The sequence below is a fragment of the Netta rufina genome (assembly GCF_964035555.1).
Source record: "Netta rufina genome assembly, chromosome: Z".
In the NCBI taxonomy this organism is placed as follows: Eukaryota; Metazoa; Chordata; class Aves; order Anseriformes; family Anatidae; genus Netta; species Netta rufina.
This window is the reverse complement of record NC_140126.1, coordinates 55,834,181-55,854,313: the sequence shown is the minus strand read 5'-3', so window position 1 is coordinate 55,854,313 and position 20,133 is coordinate 55,834,181. Positions and strand designations below refer to the sequence as shown.

The 20,133-nt window shown below is 37.2% G+C and overlaps 1 protein-coding gene across 1 annotated transcript in view; it reads left to right on the top strand.

The window, feature by feature from the left end:
* The window catches only part of FBXL17 (F-box and leucine rich repeat protein 17), a gene marked incomplete at its 3' end in the record, with an annotated part of 315,190 nt that overhangs the window by 75,818 nt on the left and 219,239 nt on the right, over positions 1 to 20,133 (top strand). The window lies entirely within an intron of this gene.

The window sequence follows — 20,133 nt, the reverse complement described above, 5'->3', positions numbered from 1 at the left end:
GCAGCCCTGCAGCCCCCAGGTGAGTGCCGCAGGAGGGCAGGAGGTGCTGCAGGCAGGCAGCAGCAGTTCCCCTGCGGGCTGTGCAGGGAGAGGCCCCTGGTGGAGCAGGCTGTCCCCCTGCAGCCCATGGGTCCCACATGGAGCAGATCTCCACGCTGCAGCCCCCCCATGGGTGGAGGAGCCCCCGGTGGAGCAGGTGGATGTGGCCTGGAGGAGGCTTAGGCCCATGGAGAGAGACTTTTCATCTTACCTGCTCCACCATGCTGCAGGGGGACAGCCTGCTCCACCAGGGGCCTCTCCCTGCACAGGTCTCAGGGGAGCTGCTGCTGCCTGCCTGGCGGAGGGCACCTCCTGCCCTCCTGCTGCACTCACTGGGGACTGTAGGGCTGGTTCTCACTCTTCATTCTCCCATCTGCTGTTGCGCAGCAGTTGTTTTTTTTTTTTCCCTTTCTTAACTTTGCTGTCCCAGAAGCCCACCCAGCATCACTCCCTGGCTCAGCTCTGGCCAGCAGCAGGTCCCTTTTAGAGCACTTGGAGCTCGCTCTGACCTGACATGGGGCTCTGCTCACTGAGGCCGCCACAGCAGGTCCCCAGCTACAAAATTTTTCCATATAAATCCACTAACAGGAGTGGGAGTGAGAGAGGCTTGGTGGTCATCTGGCAGTCAGTCGAGGTTCCAGCATCATCAGTTTTGCTTGCAGAGATTGAGTGTATCATCTTGTGCAGTGTCTGTAGCTGGAACATACCAGTAATATTCATTTGATGCCTGAACCTGTCCAAACATAAGTTTTTGTTGGAAGCTGTCTTTTGGCTCAATTTTTTGCATACAAAGTTGATCTGCAAAGAAATTTCCTTTTTCTTGGCATTTGGCTTAATTTTGTCTTTGTGAATTATCGAGGAGAGCTCCTTTTGTAACATTTGGACCTGTGATATGGGTGAACCTGGATGTGGATGATAAAGCTCCTCCAGGCTTATGTAGATGAAGAGTGTTTACTGTTGCTCATGTAGAGATACAGTTGCTTCCTACATAAACTCTCCTGAAAATACAGTACAGTCTGTCACCATGGCCTGAGTTACTGGGCTCCCACAGAATGAAGATACACTGTTTTCAGAGACTGAGAGTAGTACAGACACTTTTATTGTTCCTAGAACCCCAAATGAGTAAGTGCTGTGAACCTTGTCTGACTCCTTCCAAAGCTGTTCTTGTTATCACTGCATCATGCAACGTGCTTGAACTCTGAATGTCAGGGAAAAGCACATCGGGCATTCTAGTGTAGCTCGGCAGGATAGACGTACTGTGATCAGTAAGTCTAGAGTATGCTTGTTGATGATATAATTTGTTTTTCAATTTTTTCTTTTTTTCTTTCTTTTTTTTTTTTATGTTTCCACTCACACAACCATGAATCACTCACACCTGACTACTTGCTGTTCATGATTCTGGATATGTGCAAATGAGGTTTGGGTATTATTCTCCCATTACTCAGAAATTACGTTCTTTGCCAGTGCTCTGTCACAACACCTCATTAGCAGAAAGATTAAAAATACTTGTTGTTAGAGTGCAGTATTTTATGCAACACACATTATTGATCTATAAACTTCTTCAGTCTTTTGTGAGATCACTGTCGAAAGACTGAGGAAGAATTAAGAAACTGCACTTACAAAAGTCATCATTATAATGGCATGCAATTTAGTTTGAGGTAACTGGAGCAGTGAGGAATGCAATCAATCACATTAGCAAGTATCTTTACAAATGTTATTAGTCTTTGACAAATGTTATGCAGATCATCAAGGTCATTTCATAGTGAAGTTGGGATATTGTTTTCACATTCTTACACCAACAGGAATGCTTTGAATAAACTGCATTGTCCAGTTCCCCGGGGTTCTTGCTGTTCAGTGAAGCAATAATAAAGGAAATAAAAACAACTGCAAAATGAGGTAGTCACTTTTTCCTGTTTGTCTAAGACACATTTTCAGGCTAACTGTTCTAACTTTGCAAAAAGACAGTGAAAATCACTGTTGAGTAATTCCCAACAGTCTTCCTGTCTTGCCAGTCTCTGGTAAATGATTTTACCCCAGTAAAGCACATTTCATGGGCCTTGGGGTAAGTATATTTGTACAGGGCACTTATTAGATCTATTTGTCAGAAGAAAATTACCACCAGCCTTCGTAGCATAAGGAAACAGATGCGTGTTCCTTAGATGGGAACTCTTGAAATTAAAAACCCCAAGAAAATTCACAAAAGGGCTTATTAATACAGAAGGAAATTATCATTTCAGTAAGGTAAGGTGTGGTGTTTTTTTTTAAAATCCTATTGTGAGTTAACCCCAATGGGCAGCAAAGCTCCCACAGAGCTGCTTGCTTGCTTCTCTGTGGAATGGGGGAGAGAATTGAAAGCGTACAAGTGAGAAAATTCATGGACTGAGATAAAAGCAGTTTAACAGGTAAAGCAAAAGCTGCACACACAAGCAAAGTACTATAAGGCATTCACTCACTGCTTCCCATCAGCGGGCAGATGTTCAGCTATTTCCTGGAAGCAGGGCTTCATCACTTGTGACAGTTACTTGGGAAGACAAACACCACCACTCCAAATGTCCCCCACCCCTCCTTCTTTCTCCCAGCTTTTATGGCCTAGCATGTCATCAGATGGTATGCAATATTGCTTTAGGATCAACTGTCCTAACTATTTAGTTAGGATCAGCTGTCCTGCCTGTGTCCCCTCCTAGCTTCTTGTGCACCTCCAGCCTATTCAGTAATATCTGAAACACTGGTGTGTTAACACTGTTTTCCTTACAAATCCAAAACATAGGACTATATTATCGATGAGAAAGAAAATGAACTCTGTTCCAGCCCAAATCCGTACAAATATGTAGTAAGCAGATTGGGCTTTTCCTTCAAGAAGCAAAATCTTATTGCACTCCATGGAAAACACTTGTCCAGTAATGTTGTTACATGCGTTTTGGGGAGATGTTAAAATTTGTTACTTCCCCAACTATCCGTTTTTGTTTTTGAAATAATTGCTTTCTGCTGGTTACTTAATAAAATGTGTGTCTACAGCACTCTAACTGAGTCACAGTCATAGTGTTATGTATTTTGTTGGGGTTTGTTTGTTTTGGTTTTGGTTTTGACCCATGCCTTTGAAGTTGATGTCCTTTCTGAAGTATGTCCTCATTAGCTAGAGGACGACTTTGCATTATCAGTTATCAAGAAGAGTAAGGATGAGTAAGAAGCAGTAAGGAAATCTGTCAGCAGCCATGACTATAGCTGAGTTGTTTTTTGTGCTTTGACTGTTGTACTTCTGCTGTTTCAGCAGAATTGCTATTAGATTACAACACTTCTAGAATTTTCCTGTGTAGTACCTAAGCTAATCACATAATGCAACGCTGTTCAGAAGTCTTATCTGTTTCCCTCCAAAAACTAGGTGTGTTGCTTACCCCATTAATACTGACAGGTTAAAATGTTCTGAATGTTGTTTCACTGGTAATTTGAAACTTATTTTGAATTTCCAATCTTCATTTGTTTGTGACCAATATCTGCAGATAACATTTTTGCTCATAATTGTCTTTAGCTAAGATGATTTTTCCTCCTGTTCTTACGTTCTGGTGTATCTTGGGAGAGAGATTAGATTATGACTTGTATCTGACTCTGGTAAAATCTGTGCTCTTTTCAGGTATGTAATTTACTTCCATTTTGTTCCATGCCATGAGTTTGGCGCTTCTTTTCTACATTTATCTAGTCTGAATTTGAGTGTGAATGTCAGTGTCTCCCATCTTCACACTCAACCAGTTCTTCATAAACAGAAGCGTTATTCTCGTTTACGTTGGCTACACTGAGTTTGACTACACTGAATGACAGCTATACTGAAGTTGCCAAGAAAATTCATTCCATTCTGCTTCTTGGAGGTGGCACATTCTTAATGAAACTATTTAATACCTATTTCAAGACTATTGTGCTTGTAACTCTGAACACTGTCCACATCAATTGTTCTCCTTTCAATCTAATTCGTTGCCATTTCCTTTCCATCTACCCTGTCCATCCATCTTAGTCATTTCCATTCCTGCCTTTTAATTCTTATATTGATTTCCACATTCTTCAGTTACTCTGTGATACCTTATGAAGGGCTTTAGTTGCAAGTTGTTGCATTTTCTTCATCCAAGGAAACTCCTCAAAACAGCCGTAAAAAAATACAGATGCTAACTTGACAATAGTCTTCTCCGGGTAGATGTATGATTTAGAATTTGCAATTTTCTCCACGTCCTCCTTCTTTCCTTAAAATTTGTTATGGTAATCGTTTGAATAATTTGTACTAATGAGGTCAGAAGAAGGCATTGAGATATATGAGGTTGCAGAGCTTAACAATTTTTGTAAGACATTGAGACTAAGATGTCTAGGGGTCTGAATATCCAGGAATAAAGGAACAGGGTAGGATATGATTTTTATGATTGCCTGGCAATTTATACTGTTCTTTCTGAAGAAAAAGCAGTTGCCAAGGAGAGCCCGAAGAGGCCTGAGCCTTCATTTGTGTCCTGCAGATTCTGCAGATGTATTGGGGGGCGAGCTGGGGATGCAAAAAGGCAAGAAAAAATAACTATGTTGTAACACCTTTCCAGATGTTACACTGAGAATAGAAATAACACATTTGTTCTTCTGTTCATAATTATGAGTAGGCAGAACTTCATTCTTGCTGTCTCTGTCTCTCTTGCTCACTCCACTGAAAAATTGCTGACACAGTACAAGTGAAAGTCATTAACCAGTGTACTTGGGCACTACTGATGATTATTTGAGAGCTGACCCTAATTGATTGCTTTGCCAGAAGCTGAAGATGTTGTAGATGCATTGATTATGCAAAGCATTGGATATTGTGTAGTTTGCTGTTTTCACAAAATTGCGGCTGATTTGTGAAGGGTTTCATCAAAAGATTTAAGGTGCTGGCAATAGTTTTTGTGTTTTTCAGTAAGGTAATTGCTCATCTTCTCTTATTGATTTATATGGCTTGTTTTACAGTTCTGGCATAAAAATTACTTTGCTGCTTATAATTATCATATTTACCAATAGGGAAATGGAGAGGGGTTGTAAAGGTGAAAGAAGTTATACTGGCACAAATTAGAAGGATCAGAAAAAAAAGTGTTTTTCCTTTTTTAAAATCTTGAGGTGGTTAAAGAACTATGTAATGTGCCTATTATTCATATCTAATGAGAATTGGGTTTATTTATGTTAGCTTTTTTAAAAAAAACTTTGACTTTTTCAAACCTAAATGACAATTTGTGATCATTCTGACTTGTAAGTTATATCAAGTCAAGTCAAGAAGTTAAAAAAGAAAAACAAAACAAAAGAAAATCTTCCAGTTTGCTTGTTTCTAACTTTTTTTGGTTTTACCTTTCCTCCTCTGTCATGTCTTTAAGGCCTGCAACAGTTGTGATCTCAATTTTCTGAATGTACTGAACTCCGAATTGTGTCTCTTGGTGGTGGTGGAGGTTTATTTATTTATTTATTTTCCTCCTCCTTTTAAAATTGATTTGCTGAACGTCAGCACCCTCTTGTGCTGGTCTTGCCATCATCACACAGCACGCAGGGTTTTGCATGAGCCTGTCAGCCTGCAGCTGTGGATCTGCGTGAGGACGGGTTCTGCACTGGCTGCCTGTCTGTGTGGAGGTCTGTCCCAGGCTTCATCAGGATAGTAGCCTCGGTGTAGTCCTAACTAGTACGGCAGTTCCTCATGCATTGCTCATTAGAAGGACACTCTTCTTGAGTGCACATATGCAGTGATTGATCGAAATAATTTGAACAGCTTTTCTATCTGTCTTCAGACAACCGTATGGATAAAAAGTCAAATCTAACTCATGCTCACATGTACATCACCTTGTTTCTATTATCTTTTGTAATGTCTCAGCTGTAATTCCCTGGGCAGGCTTCATGTTCTGCCTGGATGTGCTAACATCCTTACTTTCTAGTTTCTTAGTCTGTGTGCTTCTCATGTAGCTTCCCAGTCCTTCACTTTTTGCTGTGTGGACCTTTATGAGATGATTGGTCTTCCGATCTTAGTCTTTGGCCTTGGAAAGGTAACATTGCTTAATCCAGACAGCAAAAAGGCAAATGGGTATCACTAATACGTTGAAGTGCCTCCCTGATTATATTTTATTTATGCTTACTGTTACATATTCTCCATTTCTTTCACCATCTGCATCCACAGAACTCATCAGACTTAACTCTGTTAGAACAAAATTAGTGACATAAATGATGCAGACTACTGCACATACAATTTTCTCTCAAAATAACAGAGGTGGTTTCCTTGTTCTCTCAACTTTCAGAAAACAAAAGCCAAGACTGTTTCTTCTACGTATTGTGATAACAAATAAAGCAAACCCCAGAATCTCTCTTTGTGTATATTTTGAGGAATTACTCTGTGCAAAAGTAAAAAAAAAAAAAAAAATCCACTCAAAGAATCAGATCTGTTGTGAAGAATTTTGGTAAATTATCTGTTACCATCTCTTTAGTACTTTTCAATTATTGGTTTTCCTTGCTATTGTAGTTAAGACAAAGTAGCACTTTTAGGTGTTTTTTTTTTGTTTTTTTTTTTGTTTTTTTTTAACTTAAAATGGAAACTGAGCTGCATTTTTTTTTAAGATTTTAAATTTTTGCTGTTTTAAGGTATAATGGTATAATGCTGTTTTAAGGTATATTCTGGCTGAACACAGAATGATGTATAAGGAAAAAAACAGTATATGCAGAACTTGAGAGTTTTCTTTCTGGTGCTAGAGATGATTATTCACTGAAATCAATAAAACTAGATTTTCAGTGATGTGTGCACAAAAATTTGTATGTGTATCCTATACAATATCAATTTGTATTTTAACTTTTCTGAGCCATATTTTCTTTGTGTCTGAGTCTTTGTGTACATGCATATTAAAGCTCTATTTCTGCCATTTTAATTTTTGTTTTTATTGTTACTATGTTAGGAGGTAGCTCCTACCAGTTACTGCTGATATCAAACTGTGATTGTAATGAAGTAGTAAATCACAGTAGTGAATACTGAAGATTACCATTTTAATGACTAATTTTCCTGCAGCTTTTCATTGTAGGCCAGTACCATTCACGTAATAACTCTCACAGGGTGTAGCATGTTTACTTCTTACCATAACATTTCACGGAGGATTCTCTACTGATTTGTAAATGTAGGAACAAAACTCTAAAGCTGCTATTAAGAGAATTATGATGCTATATGAGCCTCTCTCCTGAGCAGACCATATGAATGTTGTGGTGCCAGGTAGATCAGAAAGCATGAAAAGGTATTTCATGCAAGTGCAAGACTTGGAGGATGTGATTTGACATAACGTCTGTTCATCACGTGTGGTGCTTTTCAGGATTTCAGCTGCATCATCTAAAGCTGATTCTGCTTCTAACTGAATATGGGTTGGTGTACTACTTAATAAGACTCATGTAACAGTGATCCACTTTGAATTAAATCAACAGTAATGCATGCAGTTCACTGATGAAAAATTAGAAGGAAAAAATCTCTCCCTATTGCTTCTAATTATTGTTTCCTTTGCAATAGTAGCTCTATTGTGTGAAGATCATTTATAAATCAAACCGAAGCCATTTCAATTTCCATTCATTTTCACTGTTGGTAAGATCATGCTACATTTCCTGACTTCATCTGAACTTGTGGTTCCCATCTGTTCTGAATATTAAGTGCTCTGAAAATAAAGTCTCCACCATATAGGACTTATATTCTGCCCCTGCCTGTTTCTGACAGGTTAGAATGGTAATGGAATGTTCTAAATTTTTTATTAATAATATGTGAAGTCTTCTAGTGCTCATATTTGAGCAGGATGAATAAGAATTACTAATGAATAGCATGTCTGTTAGCCTGTAATAAACATATATCTATTAACCTATAATCTAAGATTGTTTTTGTACACATACAATTAATTTTTTTTTTTTATTTTTTTATTTTTTTTCCCCCTGGAGGGGGGGTAAGTACTTCTCATAAGGAGAATACCATTTCATTATAACGCTGCCTTCCAATATCAAAAGGAAATCTGCAAGTCTGGTTAAAAATTATAGGTTCCTTGGACTCACTATGAGATGCATTAAAATAAATGCAATCAGTAACCCTGTTGGCATCTGAAATTTGACATGCTGTGTTGTTTTCTTGTTTATTTTAAACACATTCCTTTCATAATAGTCCATATAATGTGATAAATGTTTTATGCAAGAAAGCTAATACATAAATTGCTTTGTATAAGAGTTATATTGTATTGGTATCCCCATGGAAAGTAATGTCCATTAAAATTATTTGTATTTTACTATGAGCTTTGCTGTAGTATGTTATTTTTAGATATTATTTGCTGAATCATTTATTATTTTTCAATAAAATACCATCTCCTTTCTTCCCTTATGGAGTACAGCTATTAAAGTATAGAAAAGGAAAAACAATTATGAAATTACTTTCTTTGATCTATGCAGTTGTAATAGTAGTCCTTTTGCTATCTTCTTCTTCTTTTTTTTTTTTTTAATTGTATTTATTGCAATAAATAGGGAATTCTGTCATTTTATTTCTTGTCCTATTTCCAGTGTGAAATAAGAGACTTTTCACTAGTTAAGGAGCCTATCCTCCATTTTGAAGAGCAAAATTTCTTCTTCCTTTCCTCTCTTAAAGCAGTTATTCATCTCATCACCATGTTACATGGTGACTGTAAATAGAATCCACATTCCAGAATTAAATTAATTTTGGTGGATTGGGCAGACAGAGATTCTGTGATTTATACAGGAAAAATTGGGGAATATTTTCTTTGTATGCTTGTGGAGGAGTAAGAGATGCTAAATTTGTAAATAGTGTCTGTGAAATGCTGTAGGATGGAAATATTTTGGAGGTGGGTTTTGGTTTTGTACCCACTTACAGTTTCTGCACTAGCAATTCTAAGGTATTTTATGGGGACAGCTGGTTATATAGCAGCTGATGATCTCTGCTTCATGAAGTCGTGTTGTATTTCAATTGTATAGTTTTTTGTATAGCTAGTGTGGGTAGATTTAACTTGCAAAAGCAAGGATAATTCCATGAACATCATAAGCAAATACTGTGGGGTTTATAGATTTTTTTTCAATTTTTTTTTTATAGCATAGAATGTACTGTGTGTAAACATTATATTACATTTTCAACTGCTATTAGAGCTTCTCCTCTCATTAAAATTAGATGGTATTTCTCTGAAACTCTGAGAAATGGTTTAAATAGAAAACTTATATCAAAGAACTGTGTGATTTTATAATTCTTTTAAATTTAAAATTTTAAATTCTTTTAAAGAAGTGTCTAACTTCTTTAAGAGAGGATTATTTTTATCACATTATTTTAAAAGATTACTTTTTCTATCATATTTACTAACTCCTAAAATAAATGTGATATCAAGGGATATTTTTCCTTAATATTTCTGGATGATTATGTAGAATACCATATTTTCTGTCTTTGTACCTATATTAGCCTTAGAGGTTACAATACCTCTATTACCACTATCATATTTATTAGTGCTAGTAAGTATTACAGGCCTGTGATTGTATTGCATACTAGGACTATGCTTTTGCCTTGGCAAGAAGAAAGGATTTGGGGTTTTGGTTAGAAGTCATCCCTTTTATGAGCATTTTGTCTTGCTTTGGCTTTCCTATCACTGTGTTTCACCAAGGAAGCATTTTTAGACATAATGAAGAATCTGACAAACGTGTATCCCTACAGCATACCAAACAAAAAGCATACAGTTAGTATTTTCTGTAGAAATGGTACAAAGAGGGTTGTAGTACATTCATACTACTTTTTTGCTTGATGAATGTGCAACAGCTTTCATAAGCAACAATCTGTCAGGAACAGTGATTGCTTAGTTGGTACCGCATCATAGCAGTGCGTGTTGCCAAAGTTTGTATTTAAACTTCTTACCTGAATAAATAAATAAATATGTGTATATTTAAGAGGGTAATGTATCTGTTTTGCCCATGATAATGATTTGACAACAGAGCTACCTTCTGCTGTGGTAAAGATTGTGGTAGTGCTCTTAATGAAAGGAACACGTATTTGTTAGATACTTAATGAATCAAAACAAAGTGGTTTATTTGGGTAGTTAGACTATGAAAAGATAAGTGTGAAAGCTTACCAGAGTATTGAACAAAACCAAACAGTTAATGTTTTTGTATTAAAAAAGAAAAAGTTATTGGAATAAAGCAAAAAGTAGACTAAGAGCATTTCATAGTTCATAGGCATAAATACCTTAGTAGTTACAGCGTTGTTTGTGAACAAGGTCTTTCTTTCAGATCATAACGGTGCTCTGCTCAGTCTGTTTTAGAGGGGCAAAAGTATGAGTGGAAAACATATGTTACCTGACTCTGTGATATGAAATAATCTTCCAGCCCCTTTAGAAGCCTTGAAATTGTGATAGAATTAACTGATAAATGTGCCAGAGGACATTAATTTTAATGGGAATGTATGAAATCAAATTGCAGAGAGAGAAAATATAAGTGAATTTCTTTACAAAAAGATTTTAAATGGGAATGGGTTCTCTTCTGTTAGAGTGAACAATAAAGGTGTTGAATAATCTGGTTTTGTGTTGTTCTTCTACTCACAACACACAATAGGAAATATGCTAATATGGCTGTGGTGGGAGGAGGTAATGCGAAGTCATTTTCTGCCAAAGAATGGACAAATACTTGACTGATGCATTTCTTACACTAGGAAGAAGGTGAGGTGGATAGACCAATAAACTGTGGAGCTATTTTGCAGTTACTTGGAAATATTTTCTTCCTTTGTGTTCAGAATTATACTAAGTGAAAAAAAATTAAAATATATTTCTTAGCATGTGAATGCATCTGTCTTTTGGATACAATGTATGAATAAAAAAAGATGCTCAGGATATTATTTCAAATTCTTAGAAGTCATTTTGCATTCTTTTTTAAAAATACACTGAACAACTCTTCGTTTCCCATAAACTTTTGTGTATATACAGTATTTCTTATGTATAGTTTTCATTAGATCATTTGTAATACTGTGGTACCACTTGTCTGCAAATAAATATATATATTTTTTTTTTCTGAAATTGGAATGGTTGTCAGATTGTGTATAAATGCTGTTTGTTGAAAAAAAGCATATTCTTGTTCTGGAAGCAGTATTTTGCCAATCCAGTGTAAACACATTTTGATGATAAATTTCATCTTTCGGTATAAAGGCAATATTTTATAAGCTGAAGAATTGCTTTACAATTGCTTTGCAACTTTATTTTAGCTCTGCAACAAATGGATTAGATTGTGTTGATAGCCACGTGCAATATAAAGGTCTTCAAACTGTACTTGATTAAATTGTGAGTTAATTAATGTGGAATCAGAGATAATTTATATTGAGAATTGAGATTTGTTTTCTAACCCAGCTATTTAAACCAGTTTGAAAATAGCAGTTGTCTATAGCTATTTATTATTTCAAACTTAATATGTTCTAAGTGTGTTGTTTTGCCTAGTATAAATTAATTCAGGGGATAAAATAGATCAAAGTGGGGAGAGGAACTCATCTGTTTCAATGGCTGTCATCAGTAAGGAGAAGAGAAGAGTACTAACATGGTGGTAGCTTTGTGCCACAAAACTGGAAGGAGTACTTTGTACTGCCCTTGACTAAGGTTATTAGACTTCTATATCTAAAAACTATGTTAGATGAATTAGCACAAGCCTACAAAAATTCTTCCTATTATCAAGATAAAATAGGAACACCATTCTTTATAGCCAGTTGTTCAAGCCTCTTTAAAATGGGGAAAAAACATTAAATCCAAATTTTAAAAAGATTCTAAAAAGATACCTGATAAAATTATGAATCACTTAAGCTAATTATTCAACTAAGCATGTTGCAAAACTGATCCCTTTGCGTGTGTTTTTTTTGTTTGGTTGGTTTGGTTTGTTTTTTTTTTGTGTGTATGTGTTTTTTTGATACTTACAGTAATTAGTAGAATATAGTTGATGAGGCCAGCTGGTGAAGGTTTACAAGGAAACAAAAAGTGAAAGTACTCTTTTCAACTCTTTATGCTAGTTCTTATATTTTTTCCTATCTTTTCCTCTCGCCTGATGTAGAAACTCCTGAGCTAAGATATAAGGATGAAAGAAAGGACGGCAACACAATCCTTTTCACTCTTTTCCTCTCCTCAGAATTGGGGGTGGGGTAACAATTGCACAGTGTTACATAGAGCCCTATGCAGAGAGCCTGAGGTAGATGGGGTCTCTGGTAGGCAAGGGTGCACAGGGTTGAAACTCTAGGCAGATCTCCAATTCTGATCTCAGAATGAAACAGCCCTAGGGGCAGTGCTTCACGGATACTAGGCAGAAGGCACACAGGAGTTCTGACAGAACCAGTATTTTGCTATGCTGCTTCAGGTTGCTAAGGCCTCCTGTGAATTCATGCTTCAATTATTGTGTTAATCTTTTGTACTAATAAAGTGTTGCTCTGATGGAATAGCTCATATCGTAAGGTTCACCTGAATAAGTAGGAGTTCCCAAGCTCTGCTTCTGTATCTCATGTTTACATTTCAACTTTAATGGTGAAAGCTGTTTCAAGAAACATCCCTTTCAGTTAATAATTAAACAATTTTTATTGCTGTTAGTAAGGAGCAGCATTCTATTTAATGAAACACTGCACATTTGTATGAAGTTTTCATAATGGAAAGGAAACCATCATTGTAAGCCTGGGTTATGAAAATACTGAAAATATAACCTAAACATTACAAATACATATTAAAAACAAACTTTTTTTTTTCAGTTCAGTTGTTTTCTTCGTAGATAAAAGAATATAAATGTTTACATTTCTTTATTTTGCATGTTCATAGAAGTTGGTAATGCTTCTTAAATCTCCCATTACAACTGGAACTTAGAGCTGAAAGTTGTGAAATCTCTTTTTTAATAAAGAAAATGGTTAAATTTATCCAGACTGAATGTGAATATATTGTATGTCCAACAGGAGTTAGTTAAGATGAGCCATGTCTTGCTGATCTTTAGTAATGAAATTTGGATATCCTGAAAACTTACTAGGATGACAGATTATCTGTGCCTTATTTTTGTCAGTGTTCTGTAATGGTACTAAAGGATAAAGAAGTAAATGTATCCTTGCCAATAATATTTACTTCTTCAGAGACTTTATGACAAATATTTAAATCACAGCATCACAGAATGGCTGAGGTTGGAAGAGACCTCTGGAGGTCATCTGGTTCAGCCCCTCTGCTGAAGAAGGGACACACTGAGCCTCTTGTTCAGGTGGCTTTGGATTATCTCCAAGGAGGGCAACTCCACAATCTCTTTGGGCAGCCTGTACATGTTCAGAGGGAATCTTGAACCTCCTGAGTTTCAGTTTGTGCCCCTTGCTCTGTCACTGAGCACCACTGAAAAGCTCTGTCCTCTTTGCACCCTCCCTTCAGGTATCTGTAGACATCGATGAGATCCCCCTCTTCTCGAGGCTGATCAGTTCCAGCTCCCTCAGCCTTTCCTCATAGAAAAGGTGCTCGTGTACCTTAATCATTTTCGTGGCCCTTCATTGGACTCTGTCTCTCTTGTGCTAGGGACCTCAGAACTGGAACCGGTACTCCAGGTTTGGTATCTCCAGTGCTAAGTAGAGGGGAAGGATCACCTTCTTTGACCTGTTGGTAGTACTTTTTTCCTGGTGCAGCCCAGGATACCATTAGCCTTTTCCAGATGGCTTTTGAAGATCTCCAAGGAGGGAAACTCCTACCTCTCTAAACAACCTATTCCAGTGCTCTGTAGTCTCTTCAGTAATAAAGTGCTTCCTGATGTTCAGACAGAACTTCCTGTGTTGATAAGTACCTCCCGTGCCTCCTCTTCTCCACGCTGAACAGCCACAGCTCTCTCAGCCTCTGCTCATAGGAGTGGTACTCTAGTACATTGATCAGCTTGGTAGCCCTCAGTTTGACTTTTTCCAGTGTGCCTAGATCTCTCTTGGACTGGGGAATCCAGAACCAGACACAGCACACCAAGTGCAACCTCACCAATGACTGAGTAGAGGAGAAACAACGCTCTTTACCGTCTGGTGACATTTTGCCTAATGCAGCCCATCAGCCATCTTTGTGGCAAGGGCACAACATTGCTGACTCATTTTCAGCTTATAGTCTACCAGGACTCTCAGGTCTTTATCTGCAGAGCTGCTTTCCAGCTGGGTGGCTCCCAGCATGTCCTGGTGCCTGGGGCTGTTCCTCCCCAGGTAAAAGGCTGTACACTTCTTCCTTGTTGAACTTCACGAGATTCTTGCCAGTACACGTCTCCAGCCTGTTAATGGCTCTCTGGATGGCTGCATGGCCCTCTGGTGAGTCAGCATCTCCCCCCCTCTTTCATGTCATCTGGAAATTTAAAAGGTGTGCTCTACACCATTGTCCAGGTTGTTAATGAAGTTAAACAAGACTGGACCCAGTATTGACACCAAGGGTATTCCACTCGTTGTGCTCCAGTGAGACCTTGCACCACTTACCACTATCTTGTGAGTCCAGCTGTTCTGTCAGTTATCAATCCACCTCACACCATACTTCAACAGCTTCTCTATGAGGATTTAAAGTGGGGCAGTGTAAAGGCCTTATTAGAGTCCAGGAAAACACTCTTCCCCCTCATCCATCAGGCTGGTGATTTCATTAAAGAACTTTGTCAGGTTGGTCAGGTGTGACTTTCCTTTGGTGAATCCATGCTAACTACTTCTGGTAATTTTCTTCTCCTTCCTGTGCTTCTCTAATCCTGGAAATAGCTTCTATGATGAACCTTTCCATTAACTTCCCAGAGATTGAGGTGAGGCTGAGCAGTAGTTCCCTGGGACCTCCTTGCCGTTCTTGAAGATAGGAGTGATAGCTGCCTTCCTCTGGTCTCCTGGCACTTCTCCCACTTGCCACAATTGAGTAAAGATTATAGAGTGTCATGACAATCCCGTCTGACAGCTCCCTCAGCACTCATGGGTGCACCCTGTCTGGATCCATGGACTTGCGAATGTCCAGTTTGCTTAAGTGTAGATTAATTACATGATCATCATACACTAAATGTACATTTTCCTTGCTCTGTCATCTTTCAGCCTGGCCTCTGGGAGCTGGGATTCCTAAAGGCCGGTCTTGCTGGAGCCCTAGGATTCTGTCTGTGGATACTCTATCAGTGGATACTTTAAGTATTAAAGTCTACTGTAGAAATGAATTTAAAATGAAATTGAATTTATGTTTGAATTCAAAAGTGTTTGAATTCAGAATTTTGCTAGTAATTATTTACTGATGGTCTATAAAGGTATAACATGTACATACATACATACATGTATGTACATATATATGCTTCAGTTATAGCATAAGTTTCCTGGTTTCTAACTTAAAGTGCAATACTGTCATCTGTTTGACCCTCTATTAAAAAGTCATTTTAAAATTTTGGTCAAAAAAAAAGACAATAGCATCCTTCCCTGTGTGGCAAAGATCCATTTCTTTGTATGTACTATCGTGTTGCTTTATGCTGCTTTTTTGTATGCATTTTTGTGTGAGTAATCATGCTTACCTGAAAGCTCATGTGGACAACGGATATTGTTTAAGTATGGGATATGAAACAGTTTTGGAGTGCCTGGCCACATGCTTCATGCAAAGGAGATTTCTGAGTGGGTTATATGTGTGCCTTTAAGTCTGTAGTATAGCAACAAAGTCTGTAGTATAGAAGGAAAGCAACCAAGTTTTAGGACTGATTTAGCAGATGTGCTTTTAGTAAGCCTCTCTCTTTCCGAACTTACCAAATATAAAGCTGAATTCAAGTGAGTCCTTTCTGACCCTTCCTTTCTTCCCATGCAGTTAAGTGTGGTTAAGCTGGTGTCTCTTGAAGACAGGTAAAGATTCATGGAGTAGGGCATTAGGAGTAAATGGGTTTCATCTACCATTAGTGCTGACTTGTGCAATGCACACTTGGATGTTACATTCATGGCAGACCAACTCTATACTTAGATGAGAGCATATTTTACTCTACTAGCGTTTATCTTGGTGTCTTTTTACTGAATATGTGTACATATATATTGCAAACTTTTATTTATGTATTAAATGTGAAAAATGCACATTTAGGTGTACTTGCAGCACCCCTGTTTGAATGAACATGGTGTCCATTCTGGGTCAGTTAGTACTTTTATTCCTCTCTCTTTTTCATTTCAATTATTCTGTATCGGCTTCTCTAGGTTTTTATTAATTGCTGGGCATTTTAGTTGGAATTTAAGTAGCTTGTCTTGTACCTCAAACTTCATTTTTGAATTATCATCCTTTTTTAGAACTCTTTGGTTTTGCTGCTTCAGTTATGGAATGTAAAATAAACTAATACTCATAGAATTTAATACACAATAGCCAAAATATTGAATGTATATAAAACAATACAGAAATGGAATTCATATATAATAGGCTGTAATACATAAAAAGAAAATGATTAAACCATATCTCAGTTATCATAGATCTTTTTAACAGGAGCAAAATCTGTGCCATTAGTTCCAGCCCAGTGTATTTCCCATTCACAGTGCTTTAGTGCATAACTTATAAATCTCTCCTCATCATCCTATATTACTTTTTCAAACTAAGACTAACATGAAGCAAGACAGGGTGAATGAAAGTCAATGAAGGTCGACTAGACAATCAGATTATTAAAGATTCTTGGAAGAACACTACTGATCTATAAAAGAATTAGCTGTGAATTTCTGTATTCTCACTGATAAGGTGCACTTCTGTAGACTGCAGTATAATTTCTTTGATAATGTGTTTTCAGATTATACTAGTTTAATCTGTTTAAATAGTATGTCTGAATGTCAGTTCAGTACTCTGAAATACTTGGTAGGTTGCAGAAGCCATATTTAACTTACTTGTCCTCTCTCCAGGGTGGTAAAGAAGAAAATTTAGTATACAGTTACATATTGCATTGTCAACAGAGTTAAGGTTACATATTTATTGCATACATGTTATTGGTAATTTTCTGTGCATTTTTTTCCATCTGTCACTGATCATTCATTTTGCAGAATAGGTCAGCTCTTGGGAGTTCACTATACAATGAAAGAGGTTACCATTTCTGGGACCTATTCACAGCAGAAACAGTGAACTGGTCTGTTTGAACTTAAAAGCTCGAGTATGCGTATCAGTGCTAGACACTGCAGATGACAAAATAGAAAACAACCTAACTAAGCAGAAGAACACTGTTTTCAATCATAAAAACTTATTTTAGCTTTAAATTTATCTTTGTTATTTCTATTCCAGATCTGTCTGGAACTTAACTACTTTTTTCTCCCCTGTAGAATTCGATCTAATGAAAGATAATAATTCTACCTACAAAGCTTGTTTTATTATGTTTCTGGGACTGTATATAAATAATGACAGATTGGATTCATTCATCAAGTACTCTAACTGAACAGTAGGTCAGCATGCTTGACTACAGTGCTACATGCTTATTTATATATAAAGTCTGAACTACTGCATGTTCTCAGTGCCCTGCAAAAAAAACAGACACAGTACAATTAGTTTTTTTAGCCCCTTCATCAGATAATTAGTTCAAGAAAGTTATCATTAGATGTTTCTATACTTGGTATGAGTACAGCATGAAGAGTCAGGGGAGTACAGCATAATGAGTCAGGGGAGGGTCAGGCTGGGTGTCAGGAAAACGTTACTCACCAAGGGGGTGGTCAGGCACTGGGACAGGTTCCCCAGGGCAGTGGTCACAAAACCAAGCCTGACAGAGTTCAAGTGTTTGAACAACACTCTCAAACACATGGTCTGTTTTTTGGGTGGTGCAGTGTTGAGCCTGGAGTTGGACTCTGTGCTCCTTATGGGTCCCTTCCAGCTTGGGATATTCTTTGATTCTGTGATTCTCTGGTACTATTTCATATTCATTTTATGAGAAGATGTTCTTGTGAAACTGCAAGTTTGTATGTGTACATATATATACATATGTATTATATATATATATCTACACAGAAATAAGTATGTTAATTTTTCCTCCCAATTAATACTGTCACAGAAAAATGCAGTTATGTGTGAAGAGTAGCTAGCCAAACAGAATATTTACTGATCTTCATTACAGGCTGGCTGGCTGGGAATCCTATTAAAATACAAATTACTATAAATGACTCTGGGTCTGAAAAAGAAGGATGATATTCATAGATACTAGTATAGTAAAGAATGCTGACTGTGAGATTACAGTGCTGACTGGGAGATTTTTACAATGTTTCCCAGTGGATCTTGAAGTCACCTCCAACAGGTGGTGGGTTTTTATGAGCTGACAGGAAAGGATGGGATTTGTTATTGAAATGAACCTGAAGACCTCAACGGTTTCAATGCACTGCTATTTTATTTATAAGTAAAGATTTAAGAATAGAAATTTCCATTTGCAATAGCAAAATGCCTGACAAAAGTTGTGACTTCAACCACAGGGAATGTAAAGGATATTCAGATGACATCACAATACATTTGACAGGTTGCAAATAACTTTTGTAAACTGGGAAGATCATGAGGCTTACAAGGTAATGAACAGGGAGGTAAAAATCTTTTTCTGACCAAATAGAAGCCAGATATCCAACAAGCACTGGAAATGTTGACTACTAGTCTCTGTGCTATTTAATACCCATAATCTGCTGTCACTAACTTTTACCAAAACTATTTTTTCATAAATGTTGTTTTGGATGTTGAAAATTCTACACTACACATAGAAGATATTTTAAGATGTAGTAATTCTATTATTTGCAATCAAAACATCACTTCATGCACCCAAATATATCAGCTATGTGAAATAAATTGTTTATATTTTAAAGGTTTAACTTCTGTTATAAATTTGTCATGTTGGGCATTTATGCTATTTATTGTTCATGAATTTGTTTCCTTTTTAGCTAGGGCAAACCTGTCTGCAGCAGAGAATCATACTCTCTGTAAAGGGAGGATGATAATATAAGAGTGCCCTTCTCCTAGCATGTTAATGGAAGTAGAGAGTTTAGTTTATCTTTAGAAAAGCTGAAGTGCTAGAGAGAATGTACTGAATTCGTGTTTGTCTGTGCCTAATTTAAAACTTTCCTGAGTTGTCAGAAGATTTTTTTTTTTTTTTAAACTGCTTTGGTTCTTGTTGAATGATACATAAGGCAAATCGGTCAGTGGTTGATCTCTGTACCATTTGTCAAATGTTTTTAGTAGTTAAAATCTTCAAAATTTGCACATAGTTGGTGTTACAGTCCTCAGATGAGAGGAATATGCAGAAGTGAAGATATAAGATGTTGTCAGATCAAAATCAAAGATGAAATTTCTTACTACACTGTTTTTTAGAGTGATATCAGTAGACATTAGACATCGGTTTATGAAGAAAATACATGGCCACTGCCCAGTCTGCAGTTGTTTGGATGTAACTGGCCCTTTTTCTCTTCCTTTTGGCTTATTTTCAGCTTTAGTGGTTTCTAAATACACACCCCTCCAAAGACTTGCCTTGTATCTATAGTTGGAAGATGCGCAACTAGAAAAAATCTTTAGTCCTTAAGAAATCATTGCTCTGAGAAACTGCATTGGACCTATATAAATCACATCCAATAACCCCAGATCGGTGCAGTTTAAATGTGGTGTTGTACCTATAATCTTGTTGGTGGTCTCCTTTATCTCTGGGCTATCTTTTCAAAATTTGCCTTGCCGGAGTCTCACCAAGTCACCATAAGCTGCCAGCATGCAGTTAAGTGACAAACTAGTCAGGCAATTTGGAGCTGTGGATAAAGGTGATATATAGCACAGCAGGAATATTGTTCCTATGTATGTATTCACCTGAGGCTCGGTGGTGGACTAGATATTTCAAAATTTGTTTTGCTTCTGAGTTCTGTGATAACAAGACAATGTTCTTGCACACCCAGAATGCCCTCAGGTATTCAGGACTTATGATTCCATATACAGTGAGACATTCCTGTGCAGTTTGGCAGGAAAGTACAGGTTTTATCACAAAATCAGAATATAGAATTTGCATTTCCGTTGTTTTCACTGGGAATATATACTGCTCAGAAAAGAAAAACAAACAAACAAAAAAAACTTGTTGAAAAAAAGAAAGATATGCAGATGTCTTAAGTGTATCCAGAACAATTTTACCTTCTTCACAAAGTTCACAAACTGTTGTTCTTTTGAGTCTACCTAC